The following is a 20,274-nucleotide window of genomic DNA, read 5'->3' as shown; positions in this document are numbered from 1 at the left end:
AGAAAGTGTGTTCTGGGAAATCAATATCTAACAAAGAAATACTGCTGTAGTTTACCAGTAGTTAGCTGTTGCTAAATCCTATAAAGTTATTTTGTATGTTAAACCACCACAGTAGATCATATTGTAATATGAATAGGATGCCATGTTCAATGTGGTCTTGGAATGTCCAAGGCCTTAACAATCATATAAAAAAACCCCAGGTGACAAATCATATTCTCAAGGCAAAACCTCAAATCCTTCTCCTTCAGGAGACACACCACAAGAAAGATTTAATGCCACTATTATCTGCTACTCACACCAATACTCCTCTCCAGGGTCCTCAAAATCTAGAGGAACAGCAATATTAATTGCTAAAACATTGAAATTTGAACTTCAGGGCAAACTGTAGGATACACATGTCAGATTCAATTTCATTAAAGGAAAGCTGGATGGAAAGATGCTAACTATAGGCTGTATATATGCTCCCAATAAAAATCAACTTAAATTCATTAGTGACATGTTAAAACAATTACAAACCTTCCAAGAAGGAGAAATCTTGATTGGAGGTGATTTTAATTTTATTTTAGACAAATATTGGGCAGGTCAAAAGGTACAAAGCACAAGACCCATCTTAACACGGTGACAAATCTGCATCATATTCTAAAAAAAATTGGCCTACATGATATTTGTAGACTTAAACACCCAAGAGAATGGGATTACACGTACTATTCTTCATGATTTAACACTTACACACGCATTGACATGCTACTAACTTCTTCAGCATTGGTCAACTATGTTGAAACAGCAGATACAGAACTTAAAATTTGGTCAGAGCATTCAACTATTTCGTGCAAATTACAAGGCTTTGAACCCATAAAAAAGACACTAAATGGACTTTGAATATTTCTCTTTTATTGAAGCAAGACATAAAAGATAAAATAACAAAAAATCTAATTTTTTATTTCAAAGAAAACAAAATTCAAGACACCACTGCTGCTATTACATTGGACGCCATGAAAGCAGTGCTTAGAGGACAACTGATCTCCATTGTTTCTACTCTGAAAAAAGAGAGACATCCAAATTAATTCATTACACACAGAAATTAACAAACTGGAAACAGCACTTAAAAAAACAGGTAATTAAAAAAAACATACTCTAAGCTTCTAGCCCAAAGAGCTTTATTAGAGTCACTTATTACAAAAAAAAAATACGAAAAGGCCTTCTCTACACTAAAATGCATATTGGACAAAATCTCCAAGAACAATCAAACTATTGGCTTGGAAAGATAAAGAAAAACACTTTGCTAGAATGGTTCATTCATTAAAAAATAAAGAAGGCAAAATTTTGACAAACTCAGAATTAATCAAGCAAGAGTTAAAAGAATATTATATTAGCCTATACAAATTACAAGATATCTCTCATGAAAGCATCTCAGAATATCTGGAAAGGAAAAATGCTATACCATCTCTCACACAGACACATATAGATGACTTAGACAAACCCATATCTAAAGGGAAAGTCATAACACAATAAAAAAATAATTCTGCACCGGGACCAGAAGGTTTTCCCTCAGAATTTTTTAAAGTTTTTAAAGCAGAACTAATAGAACCTTTTGAAACTTAATGCAAGGAAATATTTACATCTGGCAAGACACCTGCTTCATGGTCGCAGTCTGAAATTGTTTTAATTCCTAAACCTGACAAAGACTTATTGCAGCCATCTTCATATAGACCTATAGCACTTCTAAATGCTGATCAAAAAATAGTTACCAGAATTATGGCCAATCGCCTTAAAAATTTTTTACCTCTTTATATACACAGTGACCAAACAGTTTTTTTGCCAGCTCGTAATATTGCTCACAATATTAGAAGAACCCTCAGTCTAATGTCATACATCCAACAAACAAAAACTCAGGCTTCAATAATAGCTATAGATGTGAATAGGGCCTTTGATAGTGTTAACATTAATTATCTAAAACTCCTAATAAGAAATGGGCTTTGGTTCTAACTTTCAAAATTCAATTACTGCACTATATACCAACCCATCCGCAAAATTAAGAGTTAACAACTCAACTACAGACGTTATTCCTTTACAAAGAGGCATCAGACAAGGATGCCCTCTCTCCCCACTTTTATTTATTATGGCTTTGGAACCTCTGGCAATTATGATTAGAGCAAATGAACACATACATGGAATTGATATAGGTAATAGAACTCATAAGATTGCATTATATGCAGATGATGTTATACTCTACATTAAGAAACCTTTGCAGTCCCTACCAGCCTTCCATCAGGTAGTTCAAAGTTTTAGTAAAATCTCAGGTTTGCTTTTCAATGAAAGGAAATATATAATACATCCGATTAATGTCCCACACAGAGACTTGGAAGCTATAAAAACTAATTATCAATATAATCTCTCAACCAAACCTTGGCAATACCTTAGGATGTACATTCCAAAAAAACTTTCAGACCTTTATTCAGCCAACTTTAATAAACTACAGAAGGAAACAGAAAACACTCTGAATAGAGCTACTGCAAAAACACTGACTTGGGCTGATAGAATTAATATATTAAAATCATTCATTTTACCTAAATTTTTAATTTTTTTTCGTACATTGCCAATCAAAATTCAGAAAGATGCCTTCTCTTGACAGAAATTATTCACAAGGTTTTTATGGGCATAGAAAAAAAAAACTAGAATTAGCTTTAAAACTTTATCTAGACTTCAAAAAAGAGGAGGTTTGGACATACCAAATTTAAAGCTATACTACGAGGCAATCAATATTGGAACATTAATAACAGCAGCCACTAATAAAAAACCCACCTGATTGGGTGCAGATTGAAATTTATCAATTTTCCCCAATCCTGCTATATGATATGCTATGGAATTCAGATCCTATAAAAAAAGAAAAAAAATAAGCCTTCACATTTTTTTTGAAAACTCACTTACGATATGATCTAAAAGAAGCAAAAAACTAGCTCCTCAGATCTCTCCAATAACTTCCTATACTAATCAAAAATGGTTTGTCCCAGGAATGGAGCCTTCACCTTTGCAGACCTGGAAAGAAGCTGGATTTGTATATATATGTCATTTTGGGGAGAAAGGTTCTCTTAAAGATAAGACTACAATAGAAAGGAAATTAAAACAAAATGTGCCCTGGTATTATTATTTACAGCTTCAACAGTGTTTAGAATCCAAACCAATAAAGCAAGCCATGATTAGAGACATGACCCCATTTGAAATAATTCTATATAAACATAGAACACATTTACCAAAATTAACCACTATATTATATGGAATCTTACTTGCAATTGATGAAGAAGAAATAACAATTTATCAAAAACAATGAGCTATGGATTTAAGAACAGAAATAACAAAAGAAGACTGGTCAGAAATATGGTCTACCTCAGAAATAAGCTCCAATATCTTTGCTGTCAAATTTCAAATTTTTAAGTTAATTGCTTGTTGGTACTTACCTCCTTCAATTTTATATAGATTTAAAGCAGCACAATCTCCAAACAATGTGGACAATTAGCCTCATATATTCACTCATGGTGGTCATGTCCGCATATTCAAACTTATTGGAAAGATATTATACATCAAATAAACCAAATATTAAATATAAATTTACCTTTGGATCCGGAAGTAATCCTGCTGGAGAAATGGTCACAATCTGGAATAGAACACAGAAAAAAGGAAATTGTTACAATTCTTTTATCAATTACAAAATCACTTTTGGCATATAATTGGAAATCTGTTACAATTCCATCTCTAACGTACTGGAGAAAAAAGATTTGGGATTATTTTATTTTATGTAAATTATTTTATTCAATTTATTTTGTTGCACCTGCTGTGTATGAAAAGAAAATTGTTGCATTATGGTATCCTGTAATAACGTACTTATTAGAACACAATGTTATACCGAACAATTCTGTATATAATGATTTAATTTATTTTTTAATATTGTTCTTTTAAAATGCTTAACCCTATTATATATGACACTCTGGATAATTGCTGTAATTATATGAATATGATAATAAAAGAAATAATTGTTTATAAAAAAAAACATTCAGCCAGGCTTCAAATTCAGCAGGTGCTCACGGGAACACAACTCCTGAACTTTTCTGACGGTTCCCCCTCTTCCTCCCCACCTACTTTGTCCATTGAATAGTAGGTGCAACTACATAACAATCCCTGGATTAGGAGAATGGGCAGGCAGCTGCCAGGGGCTTTGCCATGCCCTTAGCAGCCCTCATTAACCCCTGGAGAAGCCCACACCACTCTTTCTCCACTGCTTATGTGATTTTGGGTGTCAGATGGTTTGCTGGCCTTTTGACTGAGGCGAGTGTGGCCCAGGAGAGCCCCAGGCAAGCACGGCCTGCTTGGGCTGGCTGGATCTCTAGCCAGCCCAAGCAGTCCTCACTCACCCGGGGTTCTCCTTTCTTGCATCAGATTGCTTTTGCCTGGGGGACATATGCTAATGAGTTATGCAAATGAGCTCTGCCACCTATGATTCTACAAAATGACCCCTGCATTCAGCAGTTATCACTACTCATTGTTCACTGTTTCAGTTACATTAACCAAATTTAACACAGCCTCCCCGCCTCCTCTCCCTCCCACCGATCAGCTAATCGGCCAGGTAAGCCGCTGCAACAGCTTCGAGCAACGCTGCCTTGCCTCCTCTTCAAGTGGGAAGGAGGCAAGGGCAGCGTCACTCACCGCTGCTGCTGGCCGCCAGCTGCCCTTCCTTTCCCTTCTGGTCCCTTTGCCTCCCATCATCTTTGTACTTTATCTTGAACACCCATTTTCATCCAACAGGTTTTCTGTCTGCAGGTAACTTTGTAAGAGTCCATATTCCTTTCTCATAAATGGATAGCGCTTCCTGTTCCATTGCTTCAATCCATTTCTTTCTTTCTTTTTCAAATTATAAATCAAATTTTATTATAGACTCATTATAATTCATATCTATTCCAACAGAAAAGTGTACAACAATAACAAATCAAAAACAACACAACTTAATAACATCCCTCCTGAGTTAATATAAACTAAAGTTGATGTATCTCTTTGGAGATTAATTCATGTGTTAATTCATTTCTGTTTCTCCTCAATGGGCAGCTTGCACACTTGTTGCCAGGTTTTGGGTTCTTTTATAGATTGCACAGTTTCATAGTATCCATATTTCTGTGGTGGTTGGCCTTTAGTGCTCCTTTCTGATTGTCTGAGAGTGGGTGAGGATTCTGCTGTAGGTTCTGCTGCCTCCTGAGGTATGGTTCCTGCTTCCCCTTCTGGCTTAGTAGTGTCTTCAGAAGGTCAACCTGCTACTTTCCCGGTGGTCACTACAAGTAACCAAGCAAACCAGTCCTCAGGAGCAGTCTCAGAAACCTCATGATCAGGTACACACGATGCACTTGGCAAATTACTGTCATCAAACACCACATTGCACAGCTTGGATCATAAATTCTTTTTCTTTTCCCTCCAGTGGGGTACCCAACTACAAATCCAGCTTCAGCTCTGGCATCAAGCTTTCCTCTATTCTCTTTAGGAACATGTGCATAAGCTTTGGAACCAAAAACTTTGATGTGCTTAAGTCCAGGCCTCTTGCCAAACCAAGCTTGAAATGGAATGACACCTGTTGATTCTGAAGGTATTCTATTGAGCAGGTACACTGCTGTATTCACAGCTTCAGCCCATAGACCTTTAGGGAGTCCAGAATACATTAACATAGATCTGGTGAAACACGATTAAGTCTCTCTCAACACCCATTCTGTTGAGGGCTGTGTGGAACAGTCACTTTATGTTCAATCCCTTCAGCTTCGAAAAATCTTTTAAATTTAGCATTGCAATATTCACTGCCTTCATAAGTTAACAGACTTTCTGGTGCATGCCCAAATTTGTTTTCAACTAGAGCCACATAGCACTTGAATTATCAAGAGTCTCATCCTTGCTCCTAAGCATGTAAACAATGCTGTGCTTTCTGTAAAAGTCATAAAGTATTTATTTTGTCCATTTGAGAGTGATAGAGGACCTATTAGGTCACTGTAAACGGTTTCCAAAAATTTATGTGTATTGGACCTCCCAGTATAGCTGGAGCCTTCAGTAAGATTGACAGTGTTCAGTTTTCACACCCATACATAATAATGAGAAAGAAAGTTGATTCATTTAAAATATGATGTTGGAGGGGAGGCTGAAAATCCTGTTTCTTACAGTAGAAAACCCTAAGATGAGCAGGTGTGACAGTAAATATCCTAGTGAAAGGAAGAAGAATAGCTTCCTCCTGGAGGTGGTGATCAATGTCTGCAAGTCAAGCATGCTTGTTCCATCACATTACTATATGGCCACTTTTTCTTTTGTTCTTCAATTTTATGGGGGTGAGAAATTGGAACTGGGGCTGGTAATTCTCCACCCTAGGTGGATAAATGGGAAGCTTAGCAACACCAAAAATGATTTAGCCATTCTGCTAGTCATGGTTTTATTAACTGAAATTGTCTTATTACCCCTTTAACATCCACCCCCTCTGTTTTAAGCTGTGATCCGCCTGTATCAAAAATTTTCTGAGTAGCACCAGCTATATAGTTTTAATTGCTTAATTGTTTAAGTTTTATCATTTTAAAAATTGTAATCTGAAATTATTGTTTTAAAATGATTGCTAGCCGCCCTGAGTTGGCTTGCAGAGAGGTCAGAATAAAAAGCTAAAATAAATAATGGCCACATTGTTTACACTGTCACTCTCCTTGCAAGTACTGTTTATATGTGTATGAATAAAATTTCTCTACAAATGCTTATCTGTATAAGAATAATTCTCTGACATCCAATTTAGCATCAGCTCCCAGGAATAGTGATACATTGAGGACTGTATATGCAATTCAAAGACCCAGGTGATAAAATCTGTGCAGCAACCTTCTCCAGCAGCAACCTTTTGCCCTATTTCAGAAGTTTTTGAAACTGGGGGGAATTGCAGAAAGCTGCTTGCAGTACAGCATGAAAAGCAGCTGTTAGAAATAAAGTGAGAAGCCTCTTAATGCAAATGCACATGCCTTCAAATAATTCACTAGATGAAAACTTTCACCTGTGGAGGATTTATTTACAGCTGCAGTCTTAAACACATTTACTTGGATGTAAACATAACTTCTGCCTCTGTAGGTACTACAGGGTTAAATCAGAAATAAAATATGCAAGAAAATTTAAGTTAAACAAAATTTCTTGAACTCAAACCCTTTCAACATGTGAAGAACAATACAACATTTATATAGCTAAATACCTAAATACATAAGGGTAATAGGAAAGAGGAAGCTTGCAACGGATAGTTGTTATAAATTCAGTTAGGCAATTGATTCTTGCTTACAACAACTTTGAAATGATCCAAGATGGAACATGAAGCAAAGTCTCATACCAGGTTCGCACATTTTGCTTCTTTTTCTCAAAGCAAATGAAGATGGCAACAACAACATATTTTGCACCCTATTCATTTATGCACAGAATTGTGCCAAGAGGTGTTGAGCCCCACCCACATTACCCTGCACTGTACATGAGCTAGGGTTGAGTTGAATGCCACCCAGCACCTCCCCCTCCCCCAGCCATACAGCCAATAATCAGACTGCTTAGGCTGATTCCCTTCATCAACAGATTCCTCCAGGTGCTTGCCAAGTTTCCTGCCCATCTCATTTTTTTTCTTCAAAAATTCTATTTATTTTAAAACTTTTTTAAAAAATGCTCTAAGTCACACATTTTTCCTTATTTATTTTCAGATAAACAACCCTAACTCCTGTTGGCTGAGTTATTAACACAGCAATAGTGTACAACCTGATCAAAGGTTTTTTAGGAACTAATATACTTGATAAGAAAGAGGTCAGGCAGAGATAGCTTTGTAACTACATCTCTAGCTGGAAGGGGTGGGGAACTGAATGTGGCACTTCTGAGAAGGGGGAAATTGACAAGGAATGACATCTAACAGGAGAGAGAAGGTGCTGTCCTCACTATTCTGTCTGTCTTCTTGCTGTCCCTTCAAGATCCACGTCTCTTCTTTGTACACCAGATATTGTCTTTTCCAACACCTCCTGTATCAGAAGCCACCAACAAGAAGCTAACAAAGCTTAGTAGCCAAGTCCAATTTATTCAGTTTACCAAATGCTAGAAATTCTTCCAGTGACTCCTTTTGCAAAAATGAACAAACTAGACATCAAAGAAACCAGACTATCAACTTCAGCTTGAAAATTATAGCCATTCTACCGGATAAGGGCCCAGAAAATTTTATCCAGTTCTCCCTCTGTTGTTAATCTCCATTTGCTAATCTCTGCCCTTATGGGGGAAGGGGATAACATAAATTTCACTGTAATCAGTGGTGATTACTTGTTCAAAAAGATTTCATTGTTTATTATTTGGGGGATTTAAATGTCATATATTTATAAAGGTAAGAACATAAGAAGAGCTGCTAGATCAGACCAATGGTCCATCTGTTCAAGCATCCTGTCTCACACAGTGGCCAACCAGTTCCTCTGGATGGTCAACAGCAGGGCACGGAGACTGCAGCCATCCCCTGATGTTGCTTCATAGCTCTGGGAATCAGAGATTTAATGTCTCTGAATGTGGAGGTTCATCTCAGTTACCATGGCTAGTAGCCAATGCTAGACTTATTCTCCATGAATCTATTTAATCCTCTTTTAAAGCTGTTAAGTGGGCCTCACTACATCTCCGGCAGCAAATTCACACAGCCAGCCCTGCCACTAGGCAAACTAGGTAATTGTCTAGGGCACCGACTTTCTGGGGGTGCTGAATTGTGCACCCCTATGTGACTTGATGATGTTATCAGTGTGGGAAGGGGGCAGAGGTTAACCTTGCCTAGGGTACCAGACACTAGAGGGCCAGCCCTGCAAATTCAACATTTTAATCACTGTGATTAAAGGCATGTATGTTGCTACACCTGTAATTCTTGCAGGTTTGTCTTTATTATGATTCACAAATAAAGTCTCCCTTTTTACATGTTCAGCCCTAAGTCTAGACCTGGTGGTCTTAATTCAGTTTTAGAATTATTTTGTTTTGTGTAATATCTCTTTAAGACAAATGGAAACTACTGTAAGAGAGGTGAGATAGATGAAATTCATGCTGTGTAGCAAATCATTTTGTGAAGGCATTGTCAGTTATAGAGATTGCTGAGCTGTAAGTAGTAGATAGGGGGCCTCTATCATCATCAAGCCGCATTCCAAAGTGACAGCTGCCCCTTCCACACGTGCGCGCGCACACAAAAATGAACACCGTATGTTTCCTTATGGGTGAGTGATGCAACAGTCCCCGATGGGAGGCTAGGGATCCGCCCACCCCAAGTACTTTTCTCCCTTTCTCACAATACAAGAACTCGTGGGCATTCAATGAAATTGATGAGCAGTCAGGTTAAAATGAATAAAAGGAAGCACTTCTTCACCCAAAGGGTGATTAATATGTGGAATTTACCGCCACAGGAGGTGGTGGAGGCTACAAGCATAGCCAGCTTCAAGAGGGGATTGGATAAAAATATGGAGCTGAGGTCCATCAGTAGCTATTAGCCACAGCATTTTATTGGAACAGTGTGGGGCAGTGATGCTCTGTATTCTTGGTGCTTGGGGGGGGGGCAAAGTGGAAGGTCTTCTACCCCCACTTGTGAACCTTCTGATGGAACTTGGGTTTGGGGGGGGAGGGTTTGCCACTGTGTGATACAGAGTGTTGGCCTGATCCAACATGGCTTCTCTTATGTTCTTATTATGATCTGCAACTTGTGTTTCACAACTTGGTGCACGCTTACAGTCACTGTTACTTACTTGATTCCTTTTTAAGATTGGCAGTGTGTGGTGTTTAACATGTGGAATTCGCTGCCACAGGAGGTGGTGGCAGCTACAAGCATAGCCTGCTTTAAGAGGGGATTGGAGGATAAAAATATGGAGCAGAGGTCCAACAGTGGCTATTAGCCACAGTTTATATATCTGTGTGTGTGTGTGTGTGTGTACGTACACACACATATATTGAGCACTGTGTGACACAGAGTATTGGACTGGATGGGCCATAGGCCTGATCCAACACAGCTTCTCTTATGTTCTTATGTACTCAGTGTGTTTTAAAGTAATTAGTTTCCCTCACACTTCAAAGCAATGGACATTTTTTTAAATTTTTAGTTCTGTGGTCTGAGAAGTGGGGGTGGCAGCCACAATATGAATCACCCAACAAAGAAATTTTATTTTTTACACAATGTATAGTACGTGTTAAGCAGTTAGGCATTCACAACACTACCTTAGTAATATTTGCTTATAACTTTGCAAATTATTGCATCTCTGCATATTATAAATGGTATTACAGCTTCAGTTTTTAATTTTGTATTAATGTTGGCTTCTCCCCCTTTAAATGAAAAATAATCACTGTGTCTGGTCACAGCTATATAGCTTAAAACCCATCCTTGCATTCATTGTTGGGAATAAAGACTACCTCTTTTCCATGTATGGGGGAATTAAAACTGTTTTTTGTCCTCTGCAACCACTCAGGAAGGATACTAGTCTCCAGACTGGAGAATCTAGCTCTGGCTGTCAAAACAAAAAGCATGACCTTGCAAAAGAGTTCTCACACAACCATGTCTGGGAAAGTGATTTCTTCCAAGGTATAGTTTTTCAGCTTATGATGTTTTGGTAACAGCCTTCTAATTTGATCGATCTTATATATTGCTAATTGTGAGACAAAAGTATTTGCCCCGCAAACGGTCCTAAAAGGTTAAGTGCTCTAGTCCAGTGGTTTTATGGGTGGGAAGCACAGAAATGTATATCTCTTAGGGTACTCACCTGTGAGACTACCATCAAAAAGAATCTTAACAAATTATGGATATTATTAAAGCTGACACAGCTTAGACCGGAGAAGATAAACAGAGAGAACTGGGGAAATTAGGTTCTCATGCAATATATTTTCAGAGTCAAGCTGCCATATATTTTCTGAGTCCCCCACCCAAACAGATATATTAAGGATGGGTGAAGAAACGTCTTTAATGCAGCAAAGCCTTTAAGATCCACTGTTAGCATACAACTCAACAATTTTCATCATCATGGCATCCCTAATGCACAGCATTTGTGGGTGTGCAAATAAGCTGTGCAGTGCTGTGTCTGTTTGTTATATGTTTTTAAGTAATTAGTTTCCCTCACACTTCAAAGCAATGAACATTTTTAAAAAAAAATTAGTTCTGTGGTCTGAGAGGTGGGGGTGGCAGCCATAATATGAATCACCCAACAAAGAAATTTTATTTTTTACACAATGTATAATACGTATTAAGCAGTTAGGCATTCATAACACTACCTTAGTAATATTTACTTATAACATTGCAAATTATTGTGACTATCTGCATATTATAAATGGTGTTACAGCTTCAATTTTTAATTTTATATTAATGTAGGCTTCTCCCCCTTTCAATGAAAAATGACCAGTGTGTCTGGTCACAACTATATAGCTATACAGTTTTGAACTGTATCATTATATATCAAAATCATTGCTTAAAACAACAATAATGTGTATTTAAAAGATAAGAATACAGAAAGAAAAACAGAGAACAGAGAGAGAGAGGTTATTATATTAAAAGTTTACATTTTAACAAGCAGATTCTCAGCCTTATTGTAAGGTACAATTGTCATAAACTGTAGAGCTGAGATAAAAGTTAAGATTAAAAGTGAGAATTTCACAAAGATGAACAACTGAGAACATTGTTTCAGAAATGCCACCAACCCTATGTGACATTTATTGAAAATTTCTGCATAATACATTTCAGAATGGCACATCTGTGAATACTTTTCTTTCCCCCCTTTTGTAAATAAATTTTAAAACTTTCTGTAATAAATGTACATTTTATGTATAAAAATAAAAATGTATTTAGAAGCCGTTGAGTTTGTGCAAAAAGAAATGGTCTCATCATTGTTGCTGGGAAAAAATTGAATTTCTGATACTAAAAAACATTCGATATTAAAATGCTCATAGTCCTATTTCAGCTAATATTATTTTCTTTCATGTAGTATTAACATTTGCTGCCTACCAGTCCTTTGGGAAAATCTCAATGTCTTGACAGTGTCTCACAGGAGCTTCATTCCCCTCATTCCACTTGTAAAATCATGATTAACAAGCAGAAAATTAAATCTTTTTTTAATGCTCAGACTTTCCACAAGAAGAAAAAGTACTTTGGGTGTGTGCGTATGGAGAAGGAGCCTAGCATGAACTCAGCTTCAAATGACTGTTTCCGTTTGCAGAAGCTGGGATTTGCCAACATCCAGGCTTCTGCTGGCTTGAGAGTCCAATGCAGTATCACAGGACATGAGGCTGCATTGAAACTGGATGGACAATTTTGTAGCAGTTACAGTATTTCATTGGACTGGGTGAAAACTTTGGTTGATGTTCAAGTCTTCTCTCCCTTAGAATACTACAACCTCCTGTGCTATTGGCCTGTGCTGATGCTACTCTACTTGCTTCATCCAGCATTTCTGCCATAAAAAGCCATTAACTTCTTCCATTGTTCTGGTGAAGTGATAACCTTCCTGATACCCCTGCGCTGGCTTTGCCCCCCCCCCCAAGTTGGAATAACGAGTCAGACACAAGGTATTGGATATAACTAAGGGCCACTTTATTTAAGTATAAGTAATAAACAGCAAGGGCTAACCGAAACTGCGACCACTCTTCATATCCTGATCGTTGGTAGAGAAGTATTTTTGTTCGCTTATTATGTTTCTTTCTTAAACTGTTGCCATTTTTACAGGAGCTCAAATCTTTTGATTAACTTAACCTTCAAAAACTAGAGGTACTCTCCAGTTAAGAACTAGCTCAAATGTTCTGATACCAAGCTGATACTAACCTGTGGATGAAACCTTGGATCTGGTAATTATTGTCTCAGGATCATGTAAAGGTAGTCTGACTCCTGACCATGAACCAGTCGATCCTACCAACTCTGCATGTATTATTTCTGTTCCTGACTTTCTACATTTGGTATGTTTGACTATATAAGAAGGAAACAATCTTCTTGCTTTACTCTGCCATTGTTGCTCTCCCTTTAAGCTGAGGGAAGAAGCAAGGGATGTAAAAACCAATATTATTTCTGTTGGAAGTGAAGGTCTTCATGCTGTCTCTTGGTCTCAGATTACAAAGGAAGACTACAAGATAGTCAGAGAGATAGATAGGCAGGCCACTGACTACCCTTTCTTTACTACATCAGAGAGCATCCCTTTAATGTGTAGATTGCTACTCTTAGGCAAAATTTCCTTCTGGTTTCTCCCTCAGTCCACATAAAATCATGGCTGGCACATGGGAATAGGCCAAGTTGGCAGCTGTCTAGGGCACCACCTGGCCAAGGGGGCACTGCTGAGTGCTCCCTCTCCCCACATGCAGCGTGTGTGCTCCTTGGAGCCTGCCTTTCCTAACAGAAGGCAGGCTCCCCGGAGCACACATGCCACTCGGCTGCTTTCACAGTCCCGGGATCTGTGCTACAGACTCAGGGAATGCGAAAGCGGGTGGCTTTTTCCAAGGCAGGCTCTGAGGACTGCACTGCTCAGGCACTGCCCAGCCGCTTTCACATTCCCTATGTCTGTAGCACAAATCCGGGGAATGCAAAGTTGGCTGCCCCCAACCCAGCCTTCCAGGGCCCTGGGAAGGCTAAGCAGAGTTGGCAAGATGTCTCAGCAGTGAGTGCACTTGGACCCTGGCTATGAGCGTGCTGCCCTGACCCCACTCAGCCTTCCTGAGAACCTGGAAGACTGAGCAGGGTTGGTGGGGTACCTTGGCAGCAAGCATGCTCAGAGCCTGGCTCCAAGAGCACCCACTATCACCCCAAACTCACCCAGCCTTCCTGGGTCCCAGGAAGGCTGGGCAGGTTTGGGGGCGGTGCGGCAGTGGGCTCACTTGGAGCCAGACTCCAAATGCGCCTGCTGCTGTCACAACCCCAATCAGCCCTCCCGGGATTGTTGGGTGAGATCAGGGGTGGCACATCAGTGGGCGCACTGGCTCTGAGCATGCCCACTGCTGTGCCACCCCCCATCCCACTGGAAGTCAGTGGCAGAACCCCCAGTGCTGGCCCTGCATACATTGCAACTCTCTTCCATCTTGGCAACATGAGAGCAGGACATGCTTCTGTATCACTGTCCATCTTAGATAGTTAGCCAAAATTAGAATCCGTATCTACTCTATCCTGTCTAGAATGGAATTCCTTAAATAAAAAAAAAACTCATTATTTTGTGACTATAAAGAGACTCCATGTGCTAATTTCAAAAGCACACATGCTCCAGAAGGGCTCTGCTGCACTATAAACCTTGAGCACTCTGCTACCCATATAATCCAGCAATTTCATATCAGGTTTCTGACGTGGATATGAAGGGGAGAACATGGCCTAGCATAAAGAAAAGCCCTGCTGTGGAAAATGGAAAATACATAGTGTTGAGCATGCCTCATCAAATCTGCCAAGTTTAATCTGCCATTACAGTGGGTGAGCTGGCTAGGATTGACTTATGTGTAGGATTGACTGACAACATTTATCTTACACATTGAGTGATTTTGTCTTTGTAGTACAACATATGTCTTTCCTACATGTCCATGAAAACATGGTATGTTAAAACGAGTTAATTAGTAGTGATGAATAATGGTCCAATGGACGTGATTATCTTTTGTTAAACTATATTTGAGATCTTGCCACTTGGACTTGTCAGAGCTGCCTTCCTGTTAACAACTGTCTCTGGATATTGTCACATTGTAACCAAGTTCTATTTCTTGTACTTCTCAGCTTTAGGACTCAGCTCAGTGTTCCCTGTGAACATGCTCAGTGCAACAGGGGGTTTCAGAAAGGCCAAATAATTCCCAAAAGACTCCCCCTCAGAAAAAGTTTACCTTTTTCTGTCTGCTGGCATTTGCAGCTCTGATTAGCTGCTTGTCTTGGCAACTTTTTTTAAAGTGCCCCCTTCTTTAGAGTAACAGTGAAATTTGGGTACATAACAGCATCACTGAATGCAAACAAAAGTAATTTCAGACTGATATTTATTCAGAAAGCTTGGTCCTATTTTTGAAATAACTTTATTTACCCACAGAAACATGATCACATAGCCAAGTCTGATTGGTAACATGACAGCGGGGGATGCAAAAGGTCAATGGAATCACTACTTGAATACTAGTACAGTTGTATGGAGTGACTGAACTGGGGGACTGGGTGGTAGAGGGGGAGTTACAGGTAGTATGAACATGTAACGGGGATGTCTTTTCTTGTGGCCTCTCTCCATGAAAGAAACCATCAGCCAAGAAGTCACAGAAAAAGTTTTAGGGAAAGAAATTGTTGTGAAAATCACTCAGTTTTGCCCTATGTGCCACAGGATAGCTCTCAATATAAGCAGTATCTGCACTGAAATGAAGTGATTTCCCCTCATTTCCAGTTGTGATTTAAATGGGAGAAGCAGGCTGTCATTCATCACAGTGTGGCATTACAGAGAAGAATAGTTACAGCATACAGCTCATGAACCTGGTGCAGACAGCTAAGCAAATTAAACAGCAGCTGAAAAATCACAGAACTGAAATTAGGTTCACAAGTGAAGTACACCCCTTCCTTTCCAGCCAACCAAATGCGAGAAGGGACATAATAAGATTTCAATGACAAAAGGATGTGAGTAATACTTACTAATCAGAAGATGAGATAGTTCTCAAATCTACCTGTAAAGATCATGTTAAAATGTATCCTTTGAAGGAATAATTGACCAATGTGATCATAATCAGTGTCAATTGCTATCCATTCTAAGACCCCTGGCCAGTCTCTGATATCTTGCTGTATTCCTAGGCCAATGTGCCATATCTTTGCTTTTAAAACATTAGGGAAGCCATGTTGGATCAGGCTAATGGCCCATCCAGTCCAACACTCTGTGTCACACAGTGGCCAAAAACCCAAGTGCCATCAAGAGGTCCACCAGTGGGGCTTGAAGCCCTTCCACTGTGCCTCCCAAGCACAAGAATACAGAGCATCACTGCCCCAGACAGAGAGTTCCAACAATATGCTGTGGGTAATAGCCACTGATGGACCTCTGCTCCATACGCTTATCCATTTCCCTCTTGAACCTGTCTATGCTTGAAGCCACCACCACCTCCTGTGGCAGTAAATTCCACATGTTAATCACCCTTTGCGTAAAGAAGTACTTCCTTTTATCTGTTCTAACTCGACTGCTCAGCAATTTCATTGAATGTCCACAAATTCTTGTATTGTGAGAAAGGGAGAAAAGTACTTCTTTCTCTACTTTCTCCATCCCTTGCATAATCTTGTAAACCTCTATCATGTCACCCCGCAGTCGACGTTTCTCCAAGCCAAAGAACCCCAAGCGTTTTAACCTTTCTTCATAGGGAAAGTGTTGTAACCCTTTCATCATTCTAGTTGCCTTTTTTGTCGGGAGATCCACAAGTTCACCATTTAGTTTTTTCAGAACTCTTGGATATTTATTTTTGACTCAGCTCAGATTGTGCACATATGTATACAGAGAGAGAGAGGGATGGAGAGAGAGAGAGGAACCATGTTGGCTTGGTGATCTTGGGATAGGGTTCTCAGCTCTGGGTTGGAAATTCCTGGATAATTGGGTGGTGGAGCCTGGGGAAAGTGGAGTTTGAAAGGGAGGAACCTCAGCAGGTTATGATGTCATGGAGTCCAAAGCAGCCATTTTCTCCTGGGTAACTGATCTCTGTTGTCTGGAGACCAGCTGTAATCCTGGGAAATCCCTGGCCACCAGATGGAGGTTGGTAATCCTATCCTGGGGTCATCATACAGCACTGAAGAAATCAGCAGGCCTGACTGCCATTGTCTCAACGCTGTTACAGGGAGATACTAGCACCTACTCATATCATGCTTCATGCCGACCTTGAACCTCTGACATATGCTAAGTGCTTCTTGTTTGTGGGCTTGCAGTTTAGTGGCCATTGTCTTACATCTGAATACTGAGCCATGGACATGTAATTGTTCCACATAACTGACTTGTTGGATCTTGAGATACTAGATAGTGGAATATAAGCCTAAAACAAGTTATTTTGTTTTCAAGTCTTGTCCATTCATCAATCCTTTTCCATCATTCTGTTCCCTTCCTGAATTTGCAGTATCCCCTCCCTGCCCACCTGGCACCAGATGTACTATCAGCCACCACTGTATGTCCCAAGTCCTCCGAGTGGCAGAATTAAAATCTCAGGTGACATTCACCTGGAAGCGCTTAGCCCTTAACAGCTGCAGCCCCTTGATTACCTTACCCGCCTCAACGGCTTTGTGCCTCCACTATATCAATTGCTTGTCAATTCCGCTTAGCTATGACTTTGACTGACTGGAATGAGGGAAGTGGGAGTGTGAGGTGTAGGCGAATGGTTAAAATTAATTGCTACATAAGAAAAAATTGAAAGATAATTATTCCTGCTTTCCTGTCAGTGCTCGAGGGTAGATGACCTCATTAACTTGCAGCTTGTACACAATTCAATTACTAGGAGATGGAAAATACATTTTTAATTACCTCAGTGGCTTATGCTCCATTCATCTCCATTTGCATCGCTTTTATACTGTTGTGTTCTGAAGAAGTAGCACCATCATACTGAGGTTACCATAAAAGCTTGATCCTTGCCACAATTATACCTGTATGAGGTAGGATATTAAATATGTAAGGTTAACCCCTTGCTGGCAGGTGAGTTAGAAGGTCCCATCTTACTGCTAATGCATTTTTTTCAGCTTGGCAGCAGTTCATTCCCTCCTTCTACCCTCGGTGTCAAAGAATAGAGTAAATAACTTTACTTATATGTGACTTTTCCTACTATGTATTTTGTGCACACTTAAATATCCGTATCTTAGGTGACCCAGAGAGATAGCTGCTAATTTCACTAGCTTATGGGTAAGAAGAATATGAAAGGCCTCAGTCAGGGTATGGGTTGGAGCCATTTCTATTAAAAAACACACATACATGGGTCAGTGAGGAAATGTTAAGGCAAACAAAGAATTCTTCACTTTGGGGCAGAAAACAATCCTAGAGAGGGACAGATGACTCTCCCTGGGAGGGAATTTCATAGTATTGGTGCCACTAACAATATGGCCTTTTTGTCTCACATCAGATGATGGGAACCCCTGAAGATGGCAGTAGCAGTCAGTTAGGTCCTTATTGTATACTAGTCCCAAGCCAATATCTGGAGATTTGGTGGTGGAGTCTGGGAGGGTGAGTTTTTGGGAGAGGAGGGACCTCAGTAGGGTATAAAGGCATGCAGTCCACCTTCCAAAGCAGCCATTTTCTCCAAGAAGTGGAATAAATGTTTATATAAATAAATAAGATTCCTATGTAGAATGAAGATGAGTTGTAATTACAGGGGAGCTTCAGTCCCCATCTGGAGGTTGGCAACTCTACTAAAACTTTAAAAGTTAAAATCAGTACTTTGAATTGGCTCTGGAAGGAAATTGGGAGCAAATTGTAGGCTGAAGAACACTGGGAGTATATGGTCTCTGCAACCCACTCTATTCAGTATTCTGTCCATCGTATTTTGTACCAATTGTAGCTTCCAAATACTCTTCAAGGGAAGCCCATTGAATAGACTGCAGTAATCTAATATAGATGGTACCAGGACATGCACCACAGTGATAAGATCTTCTTCTTTTTTTGCATAGGAAAGGCGACGGCTGGCTCACCAGCTGAAGCTGGTGAAATGTGGTTCTGACCACCGATAGAAGCCTAATTCCAGCAGCACTCCAGCAGTTATTAATTTACTCGTTAGAGGAAAGTACAGTTAATCCAGAACAGGACATATGGATCAGTTCTGCCCTCTAGTAGCACATCCATTTTGTTGGGATTAAGTTTCAGTTTATTAGCCCTCATCTTTTCTCAAACAGCCTCTAGGCACCGGTTCATGGTTTCCACAGCTTCCCTGGGATCAGCTGGAAGCACAAACTGAGAATCATCTACATATTGGTGACAAACCAGCTCAAATATCTGGATGACCTCTCCTAGTGGCTTCATATAGATGTTAAAAAACATGGGGGACAAGATGCAGAACCCTACAGGTCATAGCTCAAAGGGCCAATCAGTCCCTCCATTCCTCCTCTGAAACCTACCCAGATAGAAACAAAAACACAACAGTGCCTCCCAGTCCCAACCCTGAAAGGCAATCCAGAATGATACCATACAGTACTGAACGATAATGAAATGTCCAGAAGCATCAACAGGGTTGTACTCTCTTGGTGCAGGTCATCAACCAGAGTGACTGAAGACAATCACCAGACCTGAAACTGGATTGGAAAGGATCCAAACAATCTGTTTCAACCAAAAATCCTTTCTATTAAGAACATAAGAGAAGCCATGTTGGATCAGGCCAATGGCCCATCCAGTCCAACACTTCATGTCACACAGTGGCCAAAAAACCCAGGTACCATCAGGAGGTCCATCAGTGAGGCTAGGGCACTAGAAGCCCTCCCACTTTGCCCCCCAAAGCACCAACAATACAGAGCATCACTGCCCAAGACAGAGAGTTCCAACAATACGCTATGGCAATACACTGATGGGCCTCTGCTGCATATGTTTATCCAATCCCCTCTTGAAGCCATCAGTGCTTGTAGCTGCCATCACCTCCTGTGGCAATGAATTCTATGTGTTAATCACCCTTTGGGTAAAGAAGTACTTCCTTTTATCAGTTCTAACCTGACTGCTCAGCAATTTCAGCCATCATTCCTTAAGTCAGCTTGTCCAGCCATCTCTCCTTCAGTCACCTTGCTCTAGAATCCATGTGCTGGAGAATGGATGATAGTTAGTCAAATCTCCTGGGTCTAGAGTAGATTTCATTAGAAGTGGATTCTCCACCACATATTTCAAGACAGGTTGACTACTCCCTCTCTTAAGGAGACAGTTAATGTGTCTCAGACCTGGTCAGCTAGCAACCAGGAGGATCAAGAGTCAAGAAAGCAAATAGTAAGTCTCAGATTTTCCGGAATCTTGTCTGCATTCTCAGAGTGAATTACCTGAAAAGAAAATCATACACACATCCACATGAGAAACACAATAGCTTTCAGAAATATTACAAGCCTTATTCAGCCCTACTTATATCTGAGCTGAGAAAAAGCTCTTGGACTTCATTGCTAATACAATTCCACAAAAGTCAAAGGTGCATAAGGCCAGTTTTAATATTCCCTGGGTGAATTGACAGACTTTCATTACATGTGTTCCTTATGTGAAAATTGTGCTCTGTGTCAAAACTTGTCACTAAAGAAGAGTAGTAGCTTCAAGACTTCTCATTGAGGTGCTACATTTTGACAGGGGCTGTGATACTGATGTTAGAATCATTTTGAACTCCCAC

This window comes from Heteronotia binoei, chromosome 21, assembly GCF_032191835.1.
Source record: "Heteronotia binoei isolate CCM8104 ecotype False Entrance Well chromosome 21, APGP_CSIRO_Hbin_v1, whole genome shotgun sequence".
Lineage (NCBI taxonomy): Eukaryota > Metazoa > Chordata > Lepidosauria > Squamata > Gekkonidae > Heteronotia > Heteronotia binoei.
Note: the sequence above shows the minus strand (reverse complement) of the source record.